Raw genomic sequence first — 19,590 nt, 5'->3', positions numbered from 1 at the left:
TCACTTACCAACTTTACGTTTCCCTGTATGGCCCCAGAAGATGACTGGTTAGACAGAGACGGGTAAGATTCCTCAAGGGAGGAACAACCTAAGACAGGCACAGTTGCAGGGGGGCCATCAGGTGAGAAATTGGGGATCAGCAGAGGTGAGGCTTAGAACCTCACCCCCCGTTTTGAGAGAAATCTTCTGCATTGGTGGAGGTTTTGTTGCCCTTGTCTAGCTTTTATTAACACTTAGTCTATAGGCACACACCTGATCATCTACATTAGCCCTCTTACAGCACTAAACTATGTTTTCTACCTTTATCTTGCATCTACCTACCACTTCAGCATTTTATTAAAAATAATAATAATAATAAGTGAGAAATGTGGGATTCACATATAAATCAAGTATAAAAATCAAATGAATAATCTACTTGACCTGATTGTTTATAGTTCATGATGCATGATCAAAATCAAAAGTTTCTGTGATGACTGCCCTTGCACTGTTCACCATGTAAGAACTTATTCACTATGTAAGAACTTGTTCACCATGTAAGAACTTGTTCGTTATGCTTCAGAAGATTGGAGACTGTTGAGAATTAGGCTTGGGGTTGATTAATGATTGTGCATTGAGTCCCCTATACAGAATTTTATTGTTGTTAACAACCATATGATCAATAAATATGAGAAATGCCCTCTCAAAAAAAAATAAATAAGTAAAAATAAAAATAAAGACAAAACAAAGTCTGTTTGATCAACATTTATAGTTAATAAATGAGACAACCTGAAATCAAAAAAAAATATATTAGTGAAACTAAGAGGTTGTTTGTTTGTAAAGGTCAACATAATTGACAAAGCTGTTGGTTAGACTAAGGAAGAAAAAAGAGAAGATTGCAATAAATAATATCAGAAATGAAAGAGAAGACTTTACCACTCTTAGCATTGATATTACAGAAACAAAAGAATAGTAAGAAATTCCCTAGGAAATGTTATACCAACAAATTGGATAACTTAGAAGAAATGGATAAATTCCTAAAATGCTGAATTTCTACCAAGGCTGAATCATGAAGAAATAGACAATCTGAGTAGACCAATGAGTCAGGTCATTGAATTTGCAATAAAAAATCTCTCAACAAAGAAAATCGCAAAACCGGGTGATTTCAGTGTTGAATTCTAATAAACATTTAAAGACAAATTAAAGCCAATTCTCAAACTTTTCCAAATTGAAAAAGAGGGAATGCTCCCTAAAGCATTCTATGAGACCATCATTATCCTGATACCAAAGTAAGATAAAGATACTACAAGAAAATAAAATTATAGGTCAAATTCTCTGATGAACATAACATCTAAATATTCTCAACAATTCAATAGCACATTAAAGGGATCACATACCATGTTCTAGTGGGATTTATCACTGGCATGCAAGGAAGGTTCAATATACACAAATCAATAAACATGACACACCACATTAATAGAATGAATGATAAAGATCATATGATTATTTCAATAGATGTAGAAAAATCATTTGACAAAATTCAACATCCTTTCATAATAAAAATTCTTAAGAATTAGGTAGAAAAGGGATGTGCCTCAACATAATAAAGGACATGTATGGTGAGTTCACATCAAACATCACACTGAACAGTGAAAAACTAAAAGTGTTTCCTTTAAGATCACAGACAAAACAACAATACAACACCCTCACCACTTCTATCCAACAATACTGGAAGTCTCAGCCACAGCAATCAGGCAAGAAAAAGAAATAAAAAGCATCCATATTGGAAAGGAAGAAGTAAAACTATCTCTGTAGATGATATGAATTTACATGTAGAAAATACTAAAGAATCCACCAAAATAACTATTAAAACTAATTAACAAATTCAGTAAAGTTACAGGACACAAAATCAATATAAAGAAACCAGTTACATTTCTATACCTATCCATTAACTATCTGAAAAAGAAATTGAGAACAAAATCCCATTTACAATACCATCAAAATAATAAAATACTTAGAAGCAAATTAACCAAGCAGGTGAAAGATCCAAAACTATAAAATTTTCATGAAATAAATTGAACAGTATAAATAATAAACAGAAATAACTGGAAAGACATCTGAAGTTTATAGTCAAAATGTCCATATCATGCAGAAAAACTACAGATTCAATGCAGTCCCTTTCAAAATATTAATGGCATTTTACAGAAGTAGAAAAAAATCCTAAAATTCATGTGGAACTATAGAATACCCTGAATAGGCAAAGAAATCTTGAGAAAGAAGAAAGCTGGAGCATCACATGTCCTGATTTCAAACTATATTATAAAACTATCATAATCAAATCAGTATGGTATTGGCATTAAATAGACACACAGACCAATGTAAAAGAGTCAAGAACCCAGAAAAACCTAGAAATATGGCCATTAATATTTGACAAGGGAGCTAAAGATACTGAATGGCAAAAGATACTCCTTTCAATAAATAGTGCTGGGGACATTGGAAAATCAAACTGAAAGGAATAAAATTGGGCACCTATCTTATACCATTTACAAAAATTAAGTTGAAATAGATTAAAATCTTAAATATAAGAATGAAAACCAAAACTCCTAGGAGCAAACATAGGGAAAAAAACTCTTTGGCATTGATCTGCAAAATGATTTTTTGCATATAATACTAAAGTACAAGACACTAAAGCAAAAATTAAAACGTGAAACTAAACCAAACTTTAAAAAAAATCAATAAAATGAAAAGGCAACCTACAGAATTGGAGAAAATATTTGTAAGTATTTTCTGATATATATTATCAGATAATTATCTGACAAAACATATCTTTCTGATAATATCTAGAACTAATATCTAGCATACATAAGGAACTCCTACAACTCAGTGGCAGAGAACAATCCAATTAAAAAATAGGCAAAGTACCTGAATAGACATTTTCTGAAGAGGACATACAAGTGGCCAACAGATTTATGAAATGATGTTCAACATCACTAATTACCAGCAAAATCAAAACCATAATGAGATAACACCGCACACTTGAGAAGGGCTGCTATTAAAAAGATAAGAGATAGCTAGTGTTGGTGTAGAAAAGGAAACCCTGGTGCAGTGTTGGTAGGAATATAAATTAGTAAAGCCACTATGGAATACAGCATTGAGCATCCTCAAAAAATTAAAAATAGAACTATTATATGATCCAGCAATACCACTTCTGGATATATATCCAAAGGAAATGAAATCACTATCTCAAAGAGATATCGGCACCCATATGTTTATTGCAGCATTATTAACAATGGCCAAACATGGAACATGGAAACAACTCATGTAGGTTGACATAGGAATGGATAAAGCAAATGTGGTACACACACACACACACACACACACACACACACACACACACACACACACACACACACACACACAATTATTTGATCATAAATATAGAAGGAAATTCTGCCATTTATGATGACATGAATGAGCCTGGAGGGCATTATGCTAAGTGAAATAAGATAAACAAAAATACTCCATGATCACACTTACATATGGCTTCTAGAAACACTGAACTCATAGAAACAGAGAATAGAATGGTGGTTGCCAGGGGTCATGGGTGGGCTAATAGGGGAGATGTTGAATGAAGTGTGCTAACATTCAATTATAAAATGGTAAGTTCTGGAAACCTAATATACAGCATGGTAATGATACTTAATAGTTGCTTAGAGAGCAGATCCTAAATGTCCTCACCACAAAATAAAAATGTTAGTTCTATGAAGTGATAGAGGTGTTAACTATCCCTACTGTAGCAATCATTTTAGCATATATACATGTATCGAATTATCACATACATGTTGTATGTGATATCTCAATAAAGCTGAGAAACACACACAATGGATAGATACAAAATTTGGAGTAGTTGTTACTTCTATCAGGGGTAGTTTGGGGATGAAACAAGAGAGAAATAGTCATTTCAAGTGATGTTTCTAGTAAATACTCCAGTTGAATAACTTTCTGAATAATCATATTCATATGAATTATAATTTGTGTAAATGTTAAAAATCTTTTGTATTTTATCAAATATGTTTAAGTGATAAAAAATAAATAATGAGCTAATTTTATTTTTTTTTCTTAGTAGATAAAAACACTATAGGAAGGAATTGTATATCTCCCTCTACTTCTTGCATTTTTACATCCTCCTTTAATGTGACGTTTTAATTATGTAAAAAAAAAATAATTAAAAACATCATACTAATTAACGTACTCCTGAGGAGTAAAAATGATTCTTTAATTTTCTTTTTTTCCAGAAATGACAAACTCAATTAGTGAGGGCTGCACCTAATTGCCTATGATTTTTTTTCAAGTACATTTGCTGTGCTTGAATAGATGATGGTAATAAAAATCCGATAATTAAGTAAACAGATTTTTATATAAGTATGAGGTTTACTGTTCGGTACAAATTAAAGAAAAACAGACGAGCTACTTGACATCAAAAAAGAAGAGTAGGACCATGTCAAACATACTACGTGTTGAAATTATGTTTTTTTTAATAAAAAAGTTTAATTTAAAACGATTCATTTATTCAAAATGCACAAGTTCTCAATATAAACGAAACTGAACTTTTTCATACAATTAGTGAAAGAGTATAGTCCAAATACTAAAAAATGAGGTAAACTGTTTTTACCTAGAAGCATAATAAATCAGAAGCAAACTCTGTCAAACTTGAGTCACTAAGAACATCAATCTGCACAATGACTCTGCTGTCAACTTGTGGTTTGAGGCTTAATCATTTTAGGAGCAACAAAGCCAGGAGTCATATTTTACCCAAGAGACACTTGAGAACACATATTCATGCTGCTACCCTCGTAAATTTCTTGACAATTTGCCTGAAGGTCAATTGGCAATGAAATAATAGAAATTTTAAGTTTTGAACAGATTATGTCAAGGCGGATTTAATGAATACGTAGCCTGCACTGTCATTTGGTCTCATGTCTATAGCCACTGGGAAATTTGAGATAGCCTGCAAAACCAGTAAAACACATGATGGTCCTAAGGTACACTTAATAAGTAAGCACATGATATGTAAGCACTAATAACACCAGAATATCTGACTCCAGGTCATTTTATCTAAAGGGTTAGCTTTTTAAAATTGTTTTATATCCAAAGAAGCATAATTCATTATTTATGATACCTACATAGATTTAATTACATCATGCATTATATTTATCAAAGACTATGACACAATTATGGTAGATGGCAAAATTGTCCAGAAATTATTTCCTTGCCTGTATCCACCTCTTTAAATAGTTCCCTTTCACATTTACTCTGGGTTTGGCCATGTGAGTGCTGTGCGTGTTAGGCTGCATGGGCTGCCATAACAAAATACCACAGGCTGGGTGGCTTAAACAACAGAAATTTATTTTCTCACACTTCTGGAGGCTGGAAACCTGAGATCAGGTGCCAGCATGATCCAGTTTGGGTGAAAACCTCCTTTCTTACTTGCAGAAAACCTCACTGTGTGCTTGCATGGCCTTTTCATGGTACATGTAGACAGAGAGAGATCATCCTCTCTGGTTTCCCTTCTCATGAGGGCAGTAATTCCATCTGACCATGTCCCCACCCTCATACCTAATTACCTCCCAAAGGTCCATCTCCAAATACCATTACACTGGAGTGAGGTTTTCAACACATGAATTCTGGGGGGACACATCCAGTCCATAACACTGTAGCCAGGACAGCAACAACAGATATGAAACAAGTTCCTTGAAAACCAGTTGTGCATTTGAGCCCCTTCTCTGTTACTGTTAGTGGGAACCTTGTTACCACTACCCCGTTAAGAAACCCAAGCTAGCCTACTGGAAAATAAGATGCACGTGGCCTTGCCCTATCTGTGCTCTTGCTGACCCAGCCTGCCTTACAGATTTCAGACTTGCCAGCCCTCAGAATTGTGTGAGCCAAGTCCTTAAAATAAATCTTTCGGTTTTATTTCTCTGGAGAACCCAAAATAGAGATTTTGGTGCTATGAAATTGGATGCTGCTGTAACAGATACCTAAAAATATGCAAGTGGCTTTGGAATTGGGTAAATGGGAAGAGTTTTGAGGAGGCTGATTGTAAAAAGGTTATCTTGAACAGAATGTTATTAGAAATATGGGCATTAAAGATGCCTCTGGTAAGATCTCAGATAGAAATAAGAGGCATGGTATTGGTCACTGAACGGAAGGTGATCCTTATTATAAAGTTGCAAAGAGTTTGGCTGAATTGTGTCCTGGGTGGAAGGAAGAACTTGTAAGTGATGAACTTGGATATTTAGCTGAGGAAATTTCCAACCAAGTGTGGAAGGCATAACCTGATTTCTCCTTGTGTATAGTAAAATGGGAGAAGAAAGACATGAATTGAAGTAGACATTGCTAAGCAAAACGGAGCCAAACTTGATTTGGAAAATTCTCAGCCTATCCAGATAGTGTGCTCTGAAATCAGGGTCAATGACAACCATTTGCCAAAAGGGATTGCATGTGTGACTCATGGGTCCAATCAACTATCTGAGCAGGAGTCAGGAATCAAGACACAGGTATCCAGAGAAGATCCCTGGAGAACCCCCTTGCCTGTGGCTCGGACCCCATGCATTGCACAAGGGGCAGACGGAGCTTTTAAAAAAATGCATGCCAGTAGAAACATAGTAAGCCTAGACAGCAAGGAACAGAGATAAATGAAATGAAATAAGAGAAGCTCTGAAGGAAGCACCACAGAGGCCTCAGCTAAAGACCAGGTCAGTTCTGTGGAGTCGCCTCTGCCATTCCAGGGGGCAGGTCATGGGCATGCAGCCACCTCAGAAGGCCCACCGACAGAGCACTGAGCCTTGTTCTCATGCCTTAAAACCTAATGGAATTTTCTCCACTAACTTGCAGACTTGCTTTAGACCAGGGACCCTTCTCTCCTTCCAATTTCTCCCTTTTTAAAGGGGACTATCTATGCTATTATCTGTCCCACTGTTGTACCTTGGAAGCAGATGATTTTTTTCTAGGCTTCAAAGGTCCACAGATGGAGAGGAATTTTGCCTCTGAATGGGCCATACTCCAAATCTTACCCTTAAACTGATTTACACAGAATTTGGACTTCAGAGTTGATGCTGGAATGGCTGACTTTGGAGGATGTCAGGATTGGGTGAATATATTTTTTATGCCAGAAAGACATGAGTTTGGGGAGGGTCAGAATGTAGTTATGGGTTAAGTTGTGTCTCCGAAAAAAGATCCAAGTCCTAAACTCCAATACCTCAGGAATGTGACCTTATTTGGAAACAGGACCAATGCAGATGTAATTAGTTAAATTACAAAGTTAAGTTATAAAGTTAAATAGTTAGTTAAATGACGAAGTCAAGTACAGAGTTAAATAAAAGTTAAGGTCTTACTGGAATAGAGTGCACTCCTAATCCAATATGACAGGTATCCTTATAAGGAGAGGTCCCTGTGAAGATGCTGAAACACAGGGAGAATGTCATGTGACATCAGAGGCATTAGATGGAGTCATGCCGCCACAGCCTGGCTCTATTAGAGCACAGAAGAGGAGAGGAAGCATCCTTTCCTAGCCAACACTTGGATTTCAGATTTCTGTTCTCCAGAATTGAAAGAGAATAAAATCTCTGTGAAGCTGCCTATTTTGTGGTACTTTGTTACGGGGGCCATAGGAAGTACTCAGTAAGGACTTATAGTCTGCCAGGTAAAGTTGTATGTCAAGTCCCATGATTCTCATACTGAACAAGTGAAGAAGTACTATTATTGTCATAACCCCCATTTATAGCTCACTTAACAGAGGCTCTCACAGGTTAGGTGATTAACCTACAATTTGCAAAGTTAGTTAACTGTGATTCTGAGACACTGAGCTAGGTTTTACCTAGCTTTATGGTGCTGAAAGCATTGATGCTCTTGGTTTCCTCTCCCTTTTAGATAGATCTTGGGTGTTCATTTGAGTTCACACACATGTGTTACGATCTATGGGTAACTGCCAAGGACCTTGGGGATCTTTCAAAAACTCATGGAGTATATCTGATAATGCGCTAAAGGAAAAGAGACAAACTTTTTGATGGTAACTTGATTTGCATATTCTCAAGAAAACTGAGAAATAGGTGAATATCCAATGGACACAGTAAATTAGAATAGCACTTACATGTTAGTAAGTGCAGCCAGGTTCTAAATATAAATATCTAACAGTAAAAGATGAGTTGAAGAGTCTACTAAAAATATGATTTAAAAATCTATACAGACCTAACTAAAACAAAACAAAACAAAACAAAACACTGTCTTAATTGTCAGGGTCTCAAACTTAATTATTTCAATCATCATTAAGTCAAACAATTGTTTTATCTTTGGATTGCATGCTGATTGCTTCAAACTTTAAATGAAGATGCTTCATATTTATCTACATATTTTGATTTTACTCATATTTCTAATTTCCTTGATTAGTGAAACTTCAACCACCTGAATATTAACTTTTAAATTATGAATGTATCATATGGCTTTAATGTGTATTGAAACAAGAACTGGCAATAATTTCATCTCTAGACTTGAGAACTTAAATATACATAAGCAAATCTATATACAGACAAAAGTATTGGATTATATAAATTATAATAAATTGATACACAAATTTTAACAGTGACATGGTGAATCTAGAAAATACCACTACACAACTATACCTTAAATGCCAGTGCTTATTTAGCTATACCTCCAAATGAAAATATATTAAGGAATAAAATATGATTTCTCTTTGAAAAACATCATGAACATTGACTAATAAACCATTAACTCTACTTGTAACCAAGCAAACAGGAACTTTGATTCTAGGTCCCAGCATTCCAAATAGCTATAGTTACTTTCCCTTTCTGGATTCAGTTTCTTATACATAAAAAGTGATGTTCTTCAAGGTTCCTATTAGCTCCAAATTTCACTTGCAAAATTGTCATTTAATTTAATTTAATTAACCTCAGTCTCACATTGAATCTCAAAACAAATATAAATGGGAAACTACTACAATAACATTTAACTTTTGATATTTACTTCTTTTTATCACTTAAGTTTAGTACAAATCAAGTAAGTTTTCTTGGGCTTGGATGCTTCCTAAGTAAAGGTAACACTGGATATACACTTGAGAAAGAACCAAAATTCTATATAAATTCTGTTCATCTGCGGCTCCACTGGCATAGGCAATGTATCTCTTAGTTGGGAATTCAATGGAGAATATGATTATTTTACAACTGTACAAATACTTTTCTTTTTGGAAACCAGCTTGGAAAACTGTAAAATTTAGTAAGCCAGTATTCTTATATCTAAATTATATAGACAGTATCACCTGAAATATAACTGGACACTGACTTTATATCTTGTTGCAATAATACAATCTCAAGTGTTTGGGAAACAAATTACCTAAGCCCTATAATAAAACCCAATTTATTCTTACAATTTTTTCAGCAAAGTACACATAAACTTTTATAAAACATAATGACTTAATGTAAGAAAAATAAGATTACTTTTGCCATTGTTATATGATATCAAGTAAAAATGAAATGAAATTTTAGTGATTAAGGACGGTGTTATATGCAAAATTTCAGTGTTAAACAAACTTTAGATTTAGATTATTAATGAAGACTTGGCAGACTATACAATGTACTGTATTATTTTAAGTAATTATGATTAGTACATTTTTCGGTCAAGAGGTTGACAAGAATGACGACAGTTTTAAATAAACAGTTAAAAACTCTATTCATTAAAACAAGCACAGACATCTCATTAGCCTTAACATGGTACAATTCAAAAGTAAAATCTCTTTCCATCAGTCAACATTTACAGACTTTTTCATTGTTCTTTCACTAAGCTTAGAACAAGAGATCAGTTAATATTAACGTAATAAAAAAAAGTGTCTATAATCTATAGCCTAACATGGATACAATCTGTATAATTTAAAAGTTATCTGAACAGAGACAGATCATGAATCTGTCACTTTTCTCAAGGTTCAGAGCTGAGAATAGAGGCATCTGATCATTGACTTTTAGCCAGCAGCAAACTTGCACATATCTCAAGAGACTCTCCTTTGCCTTTCCCTCTGTCTTCTTTCAAATAGGGAAAAGGTAGCCTTGTCTTTTCTTAAAGAACTTGCTTGACATGCAAAATTAGTTCATACTTTTCACAGTATAAAGTTAAGTTGGTTTAAATTATACCCTGGGTCGAAGAAGGCAACCAAGTCTGGCAAACTGAACTGTTAAATTTAATCTTCTGATCCACTTTTTCTGATACTGATATGAACCACATTTGCAGGTGTATTTACCTCATACGACTTAATTTCCTGTAGAGAGCACACTGAAAAAGTACCATAGTATGTAAATTAATGTGCCCATCAATCTTCAACAAGTTTACGACTAGATAACCCAATAGGTTATGAACAATAATAAAGAGGCTAAGTTCATGAGCTGAATCCCTTGAGGAGCAGTTAGATGCCTTTTGTTGCCAAGTGAAACATGTTGCACTTTTCACTCAGCGGATCATTCTGTAAACGCATGCCCTCCGTCACAAAGGGGCCTCCCCAAAGAGTGGACCGTGAATCTGACTGTGGGCAGTGTTGTCATCTTTGTTTTTTAAGAAATTATAATAAACTTTGGAAAAATGAAAGCTATCATTTATTGGGTGTTTCTCATACCCTAGGTAGGTCATTATACCATACAATTTACATCCGTGACCTCATTCTCTAAAGTATACAGGATAGACACTTTGATGCCTAGTGTACAAGCACACTGAAGCTCAGAGTATGGGTTACTTATGTAAGGCCATATAGCTGAAAAATACTGGATCCTAGATTCCATTCTAGTTTGTCTGGATCCAGATCCGTGAATAGTGAACCAACCTCTCAGTTGGGTGAGGGGAATCTGATTTCCCATGTGAAAGATCCAGTATTTAGGCTTAGGCACTAAGCAATAGCTAGATGAAAATTATGCTTCCCAAAGAATTTAATAAGCTGTATTTCTGAATGTATATAGTGGTTATGATAACCAGGCAGTAACATAAATAATCTCTGGACATTTCCTCTAAGTTATTTAAATAAAGCAAATGTCTTTACAAAATAAAGTATGGCAGTTATTTGTCCCTTTTGTTAAAAAGCTTGGTTCAAAAACTAGAAAATAAAAGTGTTAGGAAATTTTGCTTAGAATAAAATTAGACATACAGTGAGGCTGCAGTACTCTGAACAAATTCACTATGAAGTTTACATTTATCAATCAGAAACAGATAACCTCTTTACTGACAATTATTCATACACATTTGTCCCAACACAGGAAAGTGCTTAATACTAGTAGATGTTAAATACATTTACAGGCATACCTCATTTTACTGTGCTTCACTTTATTGCACTTCACAGATATTCGAATTTTTACAAATTGAAGGTTTATGGCAACCCTGTGTGGAGAAAAGTCTGTCAGCGCAATCTTTCCAACAGCATTTGCTTACTTCATGTCTCCATGTCATATTTTGGTATTTCTCACAGTATTTCAAACCTTTTCATTGTTACTGTTATATTTGTTATGACAATCTGTGAACAGTGACTATGACTCACTGAAAGCTCAGGTAGTATTAAAATGCTTAAGCATTTTTTAATAAATTTTTTTTACTTAAAAATGTACTTTTTTTTAGACATCATACAACTGCATAATTAATAGACTACATTATAGTGAAAACATAACTTGTATATGCACTGGGAAACCAAGGGGTTAGTTTGACTGGCTGTATTGCCAAAATGCATTTTATTTCAGCAGTGTGGAACCATATCTGTAGTATCCTGAGGTATGTCTTATTTGGGGTAAAATTACCTAACGTAATACAAGTGAATACTCAATTAATAATGACTATTTTGTACTCTGTAGATACACCTTTCTTTTTCCAAAAAGGCAGAATAAAATTTAAATGAAGTTGTTTGCTTTATCAACTACTTTTATATAATGCAAATATGACAATAAGACCCAATTTTATATAAGGACATGATTATTAACATTATTAAGTAAACATGCTGTTAATTATACCAAGCATACTAAATTTAAAAAGTTCTTCTATGTATAATGAATATTTTTTCACTGGGTATTATAAAAAGTTCTAAAGTTAAATAAAAAGACAAAGATAAAGTTATATCTAAGTTTGATGATACGTAAAAATTTTTATCAAGGAAGTAACTTGACAGCATAAGATCCATAAATACTAGAATATGCAGAAGCACAGACAATATATTTTGTACTTATACTGTATGACTTTGCTTATTGTTATTACAATATTAAGTCCTTAAAAACTTAATATCCAAGTGATAGAAACCATGGTTTCTTTACAGAGCCTGTTTGAAAAGCTCTGACTATAAATTATATATTTGTTTTCTAAATGTAGGATTTATTTTTCTTCACATACCCTGCTAAGTTATTTTAATATCTTAAATTCGTATTTTTAGCAAATCTACCAAAAAATTCAAAATTACCAAATTTAAATTTACTGGTTGCTGAAGTAGAAAAAATAGCAAATATAAACATTTGACTTCAGTATGCAACTTTGGACACTTATGCAATCACAGTAAAACATTCAACAATTTGGCCCATTTTTTTTTACAAGAAGTATATCTTAGTTAAAGTGCAGAGAAATCATCCTATTAAAGTTGAACGACTGAGCTTTGTGGGATGTAAGACACATACAGACAGTCATGTTTGCTACATAAACCTTGGAGAAAAGAAAAGCCAAATGCAAAAACAGACATTCATCACAAGCCCTGGGGAGAATATGGCTGGAGGTGACTAACCTTTGCCAAGGTTACAAATTCTCAAGAGTAATTCCAAAAATATGATAATATGAGTTTTTTGTAAAAATTCCATTTTCCAAAATTCTTCAGCAATGTGGGGACAGGAGGGTGAGGAAATACAGTCTCTGTGGAAAACCTTGATGAATAGCATGTGTGCTTTTGGAACAGGTTATTAATCCGGCATTTGAAACATGACAATAAGTTCTTGGCAATGAATTTGTTTATAGCATTATTCCCAAGCTCCATGCAGCATTTGCACATTTCCCTTGTGAGAGTTTGATGTTTTTTGCATTATGACTAAGGAGTGAAAACTGAATTAATGTGGAAAAGACACATTTTTCATCTGAATAAAAAGTGTAAGAAATTCCACAGAGCAGAAGATGCAGGTATATAATGTGGTGATCAAAGTAGCAGTAAACTAGTCAGAAGACAAAAAAAAAAATCAAATACCTCACAAACATGACGGGAATCTTCTAGTGATTGCTGTTCTCATCTAGATAAAAGGTTCTTCTTACTCTTTTCCTGGAAAGAGCACTATAATCTTAACATTCACTTAGCACAACTGACTGTGAGCCTATTATTTTCTGAATTCCAGAATTATAATGGAACTGCAAGTCAGCATATAGCAGAAGAAAAAAATCCATATGTATTATTCCCTGAGTTAATTATCCCTCAAAGTTATAATGTAAAAAAGAATCTTTTTTTTTAAACCTTGACAAGTATAAAAGGGAAAAAGCTTTCAGTTAAATTTGCCTTCATAGAGTAATTCCCTTCAGGCTTTTCAATATACCACAGGAAAATATAATTGGAGCAACGTGGTCCTAAACAAAAAACATATGATCATTCTACCATTTCAACAGACGTGCCCCTTTTTGCTCACAGCAGTGGCTCAACAACAGAACAGAATTATGAGAAGAGTGAATTGAGTACATGGACCATTTAAGACCCTTCCTTTTTTGACTGTTTTTCAGGTAAGAGAAGATCCTACAATATTCCAATATAGGAAACATGTTCAGAGAGATGGAGAGTGCTTTAAAAATATTCTTCTAGCCCAGAAGCTAGCTTCTGGCTTTGATTCTACTTAGCTCTCTGCCATCTACCTTGGCAGGCACCTTGGCCTCACAGGTTTCTAGTCAAAGTAGCCGCATTCTGCCAGTGACTCCACTCAGTCTCAGAGTCAGTAGCACTATTTCCCCCAACATCAAATCAAAACTGCCCATACATGTAGATTCTACATCCACAAAGACTCAAATCTATCTCCTTTCCTTCTTTCCCACAATCCATTATTTCTCCTGGTTTTAAAAACACTACAAAAGAATTAGACATTGCCAAGCTATGAATAACCGAGTTTCAGGCAACATTTCATCTACTGGCCCAGGGACATTTCACTGGGTATTAGATTCTCCATACCTCAAAATAAGTTTATATCTTTACTAAGAGTTAATAAAAACCTTTAAAATGTTTTAAATTAAACAAAAGTATAAAACCTTCAAATGCTGATGCCATGGAATATCAATAAGTAGAATGGCTATTATCAAAAAGACCAGAGATAACAAATGCTGACGAGGATGTGGAGAAAAGGGAAACTTTGTGCACTGTTGGTGGGAATTGATGCAGCCAATCTGGAGGTTCCTCAAAAAACTAAAACTAGAACTACCATATGTTCCAGCAATCCCACTTGTAGATATATGTCTGAAGAAGATGAAATCACTATCTTGATGTGATATCTGCACTCCCATGCTCTCCTTAGCAATATTCAAAATAGCCAAGACATGGAAACAACCTGTTTCCATTGACAGAAGAAGGGATAAAGAAAATACTTTATGTGTATATATATACATACACACATTATATATATTTAATATATATATATATATATATATACACACACACATATATATATTATATGTTATATACACACACATTGGAATATTATTAAGCCATCACAAAGTTTGAAATTCTGCTTTTTGCTTTTTGTGAAAACATGGATGGAGCTTGATGTCACAAAATTATGTTAGGTAAAATAACTCAGAGAAAGACAAATACTGTATGATCTCATATATATGGAGAATCTAAAAACATTAAACTCAGAAACAGAGTAGAATGGTGTTTGCCACTGAAGAGTGAGGGAAATGAGGAGATGGTGGTCAAAAGGTACAAAATTTCAGTTATAAGATGAGTGTTGGGGACTGAGGTACTGCCTGGTGACTACAGTTAAAAACATCATCCTGTTCTCTGAAAAGCTGCTGGGAGAGTAATGTTCTCCCCAAAACCACACCACCATGAAAAGGGTGATTCTGTGAGCTTATGGATATGCTGACTAACCTCAGTGCAACAATTCACAATATATACGTTTATTAAATCATCACATTGTACACCTTAACCTACACAATGTTCTATTTCAACTATGTCTCACTAGAGCTGGGGGAAAAAAAGTAATGTAAAGTCATATGGGAATGGCAATTCATAGGCGTTATAATCATGCCTGAAGACTTGCTAAAGTCCTATGGTGTCAATTATTTTATTCCTCTCTGGTTTCCCTGTGTGGACTGAACTTACCCGGTGTCCCCTTGGCAGCAGAGAGAGGGCACGCTGCTCCTTTGCCTCTGTCTGGCCCTGTGACGACTCCAGCCTTCTCACCGGGTTTCATCCCCTCGGGGAAACTAGCTGTTTCCTTCTATGGTATAGCCTAACTCCTTCTTCACCTCCTGTAAAGGATTCTTTTTTAAAAAGGATTTGATTTAGTGTTACAAACCTTGGGTTCAGACCTACACTCTATGTCTTCTACCTTGGACAAATCAACTAACACTTCTGAGTCTCAGGCCTGTCACCTACCTACTGGCTTCCTATTTCCTTAGGGAGACACTTGGGTAAAATAACACTTCAGTCTCTTCCACATCTGACTGCTGGATTTGGAAGAAAAATGCTAAGTAAGCTTGGTACAGACATTCCTGGGCTCTCTCTTTTCCCTACATATCTTCCTACAGATGAGGGATATTCAGGCGGGAACTACACCATGGGATGATTTTATAAGGGCAGGTTCTGCTCCTACAGAAGGAAAGCCTCAGTTTTGGAGATAAGTTCAATTAGAAACCTCTTTGGTCCACATATCCAAGCCATATTCTCTAGTTTAGTATCCGTTTTAAGAATTAAATAGATGAGTCAAAGGAACTAGCTGAGTCTATTTTTCTCTTTGGGTTGACTAATCAATTTAACCAAAATTTAGTGAACAGCTAGCATACGAAAGCTATTATGTTATGAAGAGTAGAGATGACAGATAAATAACACAGATTCTCTTTTAGTCACTCTTCCACAATAAAAAAAAAGATTCATGTAACAAGTCCAAATTTCTAAAGCTAGAATAAAGATACAATATATTATTAAAGTTGTCATATACTGTATAATCTTGTATAATTGAACTCATCACTACGTATATTTGCATATACTATAGACAAGAAAAAAAGTCATAAAACTACCTACACAAGGCACCTGTCATAACGTCACAAAGCTGTTAAGTAGGGTGAGGCTTTGATCATCACAGAAATGTTTCCTTGCATCTGAAACCAACATATTTGTGACTAAGTAGATTTTCCATGGGTACGTTTGCAAATGTGACCAATTTGCTTACCACTTTCAATCCATTACTTCTGGACCAGAAAAGGGACAAACAAGACTAAATATTCAATTTAAAATTTTTCTTAGGTTTAAGACACTGTCAAAAATATATAAATGCAGCCAATTTAGCCTGAGAAGAAAAGCCTAATAATTTGGGCATCGGCATTGACTTCAACCCACGGACTCCGCAGTCTATGTAAAAGCAGTGAGGACACGACTAAGTTAGTGCTATTTTCAATAGGGAGAATATTGTTGGGCATATTCAGTTTACCACCCCTCTGATTTCTTGATGTGGTTTCAAGGTGAAAAGGCATATAGAGATAAAAAGGTATGTGACATATACCTTACTTGAAACCTTCCACTAACTTCATTCCAATGAATGAATACTTTTTTGTTCAAATACTTCCTTTTTTTTTTCCTGTTACCCTTCTGTCAACTTCTGGATTAAAGTTAAGCAGAGGCAAGAAAGAGTGATATCCTTTGTGGGTTCAGTGTTCACAAGTTTCTCTGAGGCTACACAGAGATCCCCAAATTTCCACACAATCAAGTGCTTCAAGGGAAGCCCCTCCTAATTTTCTGTGCTTTTTAGCTGCATTCAGGCAAATGAGATTGTAGGAAGTGACATATGGGAGAAGAGGGGCTGTGAAATACAAGCTGAAGGAGTTACTCAAGGGCACCACTTAAATGCAAATATATTAAACAGAAATACCATATAACTGAAAGCACACAACATGATTACTGGTGTCTATTTCTAAAGCACATACTCAACAGGCCTGTGATTTATACTCTTTAAGTATCCAGTTGCCAGACAGTCAAAAAACAGACATAGACAAGCTATTCCATAAAGAACGATGCACAGTTAAAAACTATCTAAGAAATCATGGCATGCTGCTGATGGCCTTTCTGTTTGAGTAGCTAGATAGAGTGAATACATCTTATGTCCCGTCCTAATTCTACTACTAGAATCTATGCTATTTCAGGGATCACTGTACTGGGAAAACCTTGTCAGAAATCATTTATCTACAGACACTGAGAGGTGTGTACGACATGTTGGTTGAATTAATGAATATATTGTGCCTTGAAAAAGAGCTACTGAGGCCAAAGTCTAAGAGGTTGATCAAATATATGCTCCTGCCAGGCCTCAAGGAGCCCCACCACACCACTGCAAGACAGAGAGAAGTGGAATCAATTTCTAGCCATCAGCTTGAAAGGTTCCTCTCTTAACAGAATGTCTTTGAAAATTGAACATTCAGCCTAGGTTCTTCTCACTTGTAAAGTTTTTTTTTTTTAATCTAGAACCTCTTTCACAGGGTGCTGCATATTTTTCCTAGTGCCAAGAAGTTTTCATGTTTAAATAGTGACATCAAAACCAACCTAAAAATTTGCAATATAAAATAGCTAAATTAGAAAGATAATGAATTAAATGCAGTGAATTATTACAGAGTATGGGAAATTTGCTTCCTCTACATATTTGTGCTAATGAGAGCAGACATGGAAGAGTTATTTAAAAGTACAAGGGATTTTTCAAAATAACATTAAATAATAAATTATAAAACTGACAGAATTTAGTTGCATAAAAATGTAATCTACTCCAAAGGCATTCATCCCAAAGTTTTGGACACTCTCCTGTCTATACCTGAAAATATATACATAAGTCTAGAGAATAAAGTATTTAAGAAATAAAAGTAACAACAGCATAATAGCTAAAGCTTATAGAGCCCCTACAATATGCCAAAAACTTTGTAAGTACTTAAGAAAAATGAACACAGTTAATTCTCAGAGCAGCCCTATGAAAAAAGAGGCTTTTCACTGTCCTCATTTCACTGATTGAAAAAAAAAAACTGATGCTTGAGCAGATTATGAATAAGAATCAGAACCAAGATTTGAACTCACAGACTCAGGATCCATAGTCTGTGCTCTTAACTAACAGGCAGGGACATGCCAGTTCCCTTAGCTGACCATGGATCCAAAGGGAACCAAAAGATTTATCACAATCTACCTCAACAAGCCTACACTTAGTATGGGACACAAATTAACAAATCAAAGAGGCAAATACCCGGTGATGGTCCTAAAGTCATCCTGGTATAAACCACTTACTCTCAAGCTTCACCTAATCTCACAGTGTTGGGCTGTAATAAACTACCACAAACTCAGAGGCTTCAAACAATACAAAGTTATGATCCTACAGTTCTAGAGGCCAGAAGTCTCACTAGGATAAAGTTTCCTTTCCTTTCCCATCTCCAGGAAGTCATCCATATTTCTTGGCTTGTGGCTGTCTTTCTCCATCTTCAAACCATCAGCGACAGGCTGAGTCCTTTTCAGGCTGCATCTCTCTCCCATCTGTCCGACCCTGGGGATTACACTGGGCCTATGCATATAATCAAGGATAATCGCAAGGTTATCTAATTATTGATCTTAATTCTCCCTCATCAGGTAACATAACATACCCATACCCACAGCGCACAGGGATTAGGTGGGGGAAGCCATTATTCTGCCTATCACATAGATATTCCAAGATTTTTTCATCAGCTAGAGGTAGAAGACAGAATGTAACGATACAGTCTCTCTAGGAACTGTTCACCACCAACAGGTGATACAACTTTGTCAATTTATCACACTGCTCTTACAGTATAGTTACAATGTGTAGCAATCCAAATGCAAAAAAGGAAATTTGGCTAACTAAATACACTTTTGAAAAAGAGCATGGACTGGTTATGAGAACATCTGATTTCAAATGATCTTTCCTTCAAGTTATGAATCTTGAACAAGACATGTTAAGTGCTGAGCATGAGTGCTCCCATATGAACAGTAGGGATAATAATCTGTAACCTGCTTTACATCAAGATTGTAGGGAGAATTAAATTAGGTTAAATAATGAGTGTGGAGACTCTCTGTGAGTAGTAAAGCCTTGTAAAAATAAAATATATTAATGTAAGAAATCCCAATATATTCATTTTTGTTCAAAATCTAGTTACTTTGTTTAAAGGATACCAAATGACCAAGGTAAATAATACAGGTATATAGCTATAACTTTCTCATTTATTTTAAAACCAGAATTTACATTAGTAATAACATAATCTAATGCTATTATTATTGTTGAAATTTATCTTTTATTACCTGTTATACCCTTTTGATAAAGAGAGGATTTATATTCAGATCTATTTTTTATACATAGTAACTGAAGTTTAAGCTCTTGAACA

General features: G+C 34.8%; 1 protein-coding gene across 2 annotated transcripts in view; it reads right to left on the bottom strand.

Annotated features, from left to right (window-relative positions):
• Window positions 1-19,590, bottom strand: part of SLC16A7 (solute carrier family 16 member 7) — a 172,900-nt gene that overhangs the window by 110,950 nt on the left and 42,360 nt on the right. The window lies entirely within an intron of this gene.

Source organism: Manis pentadactyla, chromosome 10 (assembly GCF_030020395.1).
Source record: "Manis pentadactyla isolate mManPen7 chromosome 10, mManPen7.hap1, whole genome shotgun sequence".
In the NCBI taxonomy this organism is placed as follows: Eukaryota; Metazoa; Chordata; class Mammalia; order Pholidota; family Manidae; genus Manis; species Manis pentadactyla.
This window is presented reverse-complemented; position numbering and strand designations above follow the sequence as displayed.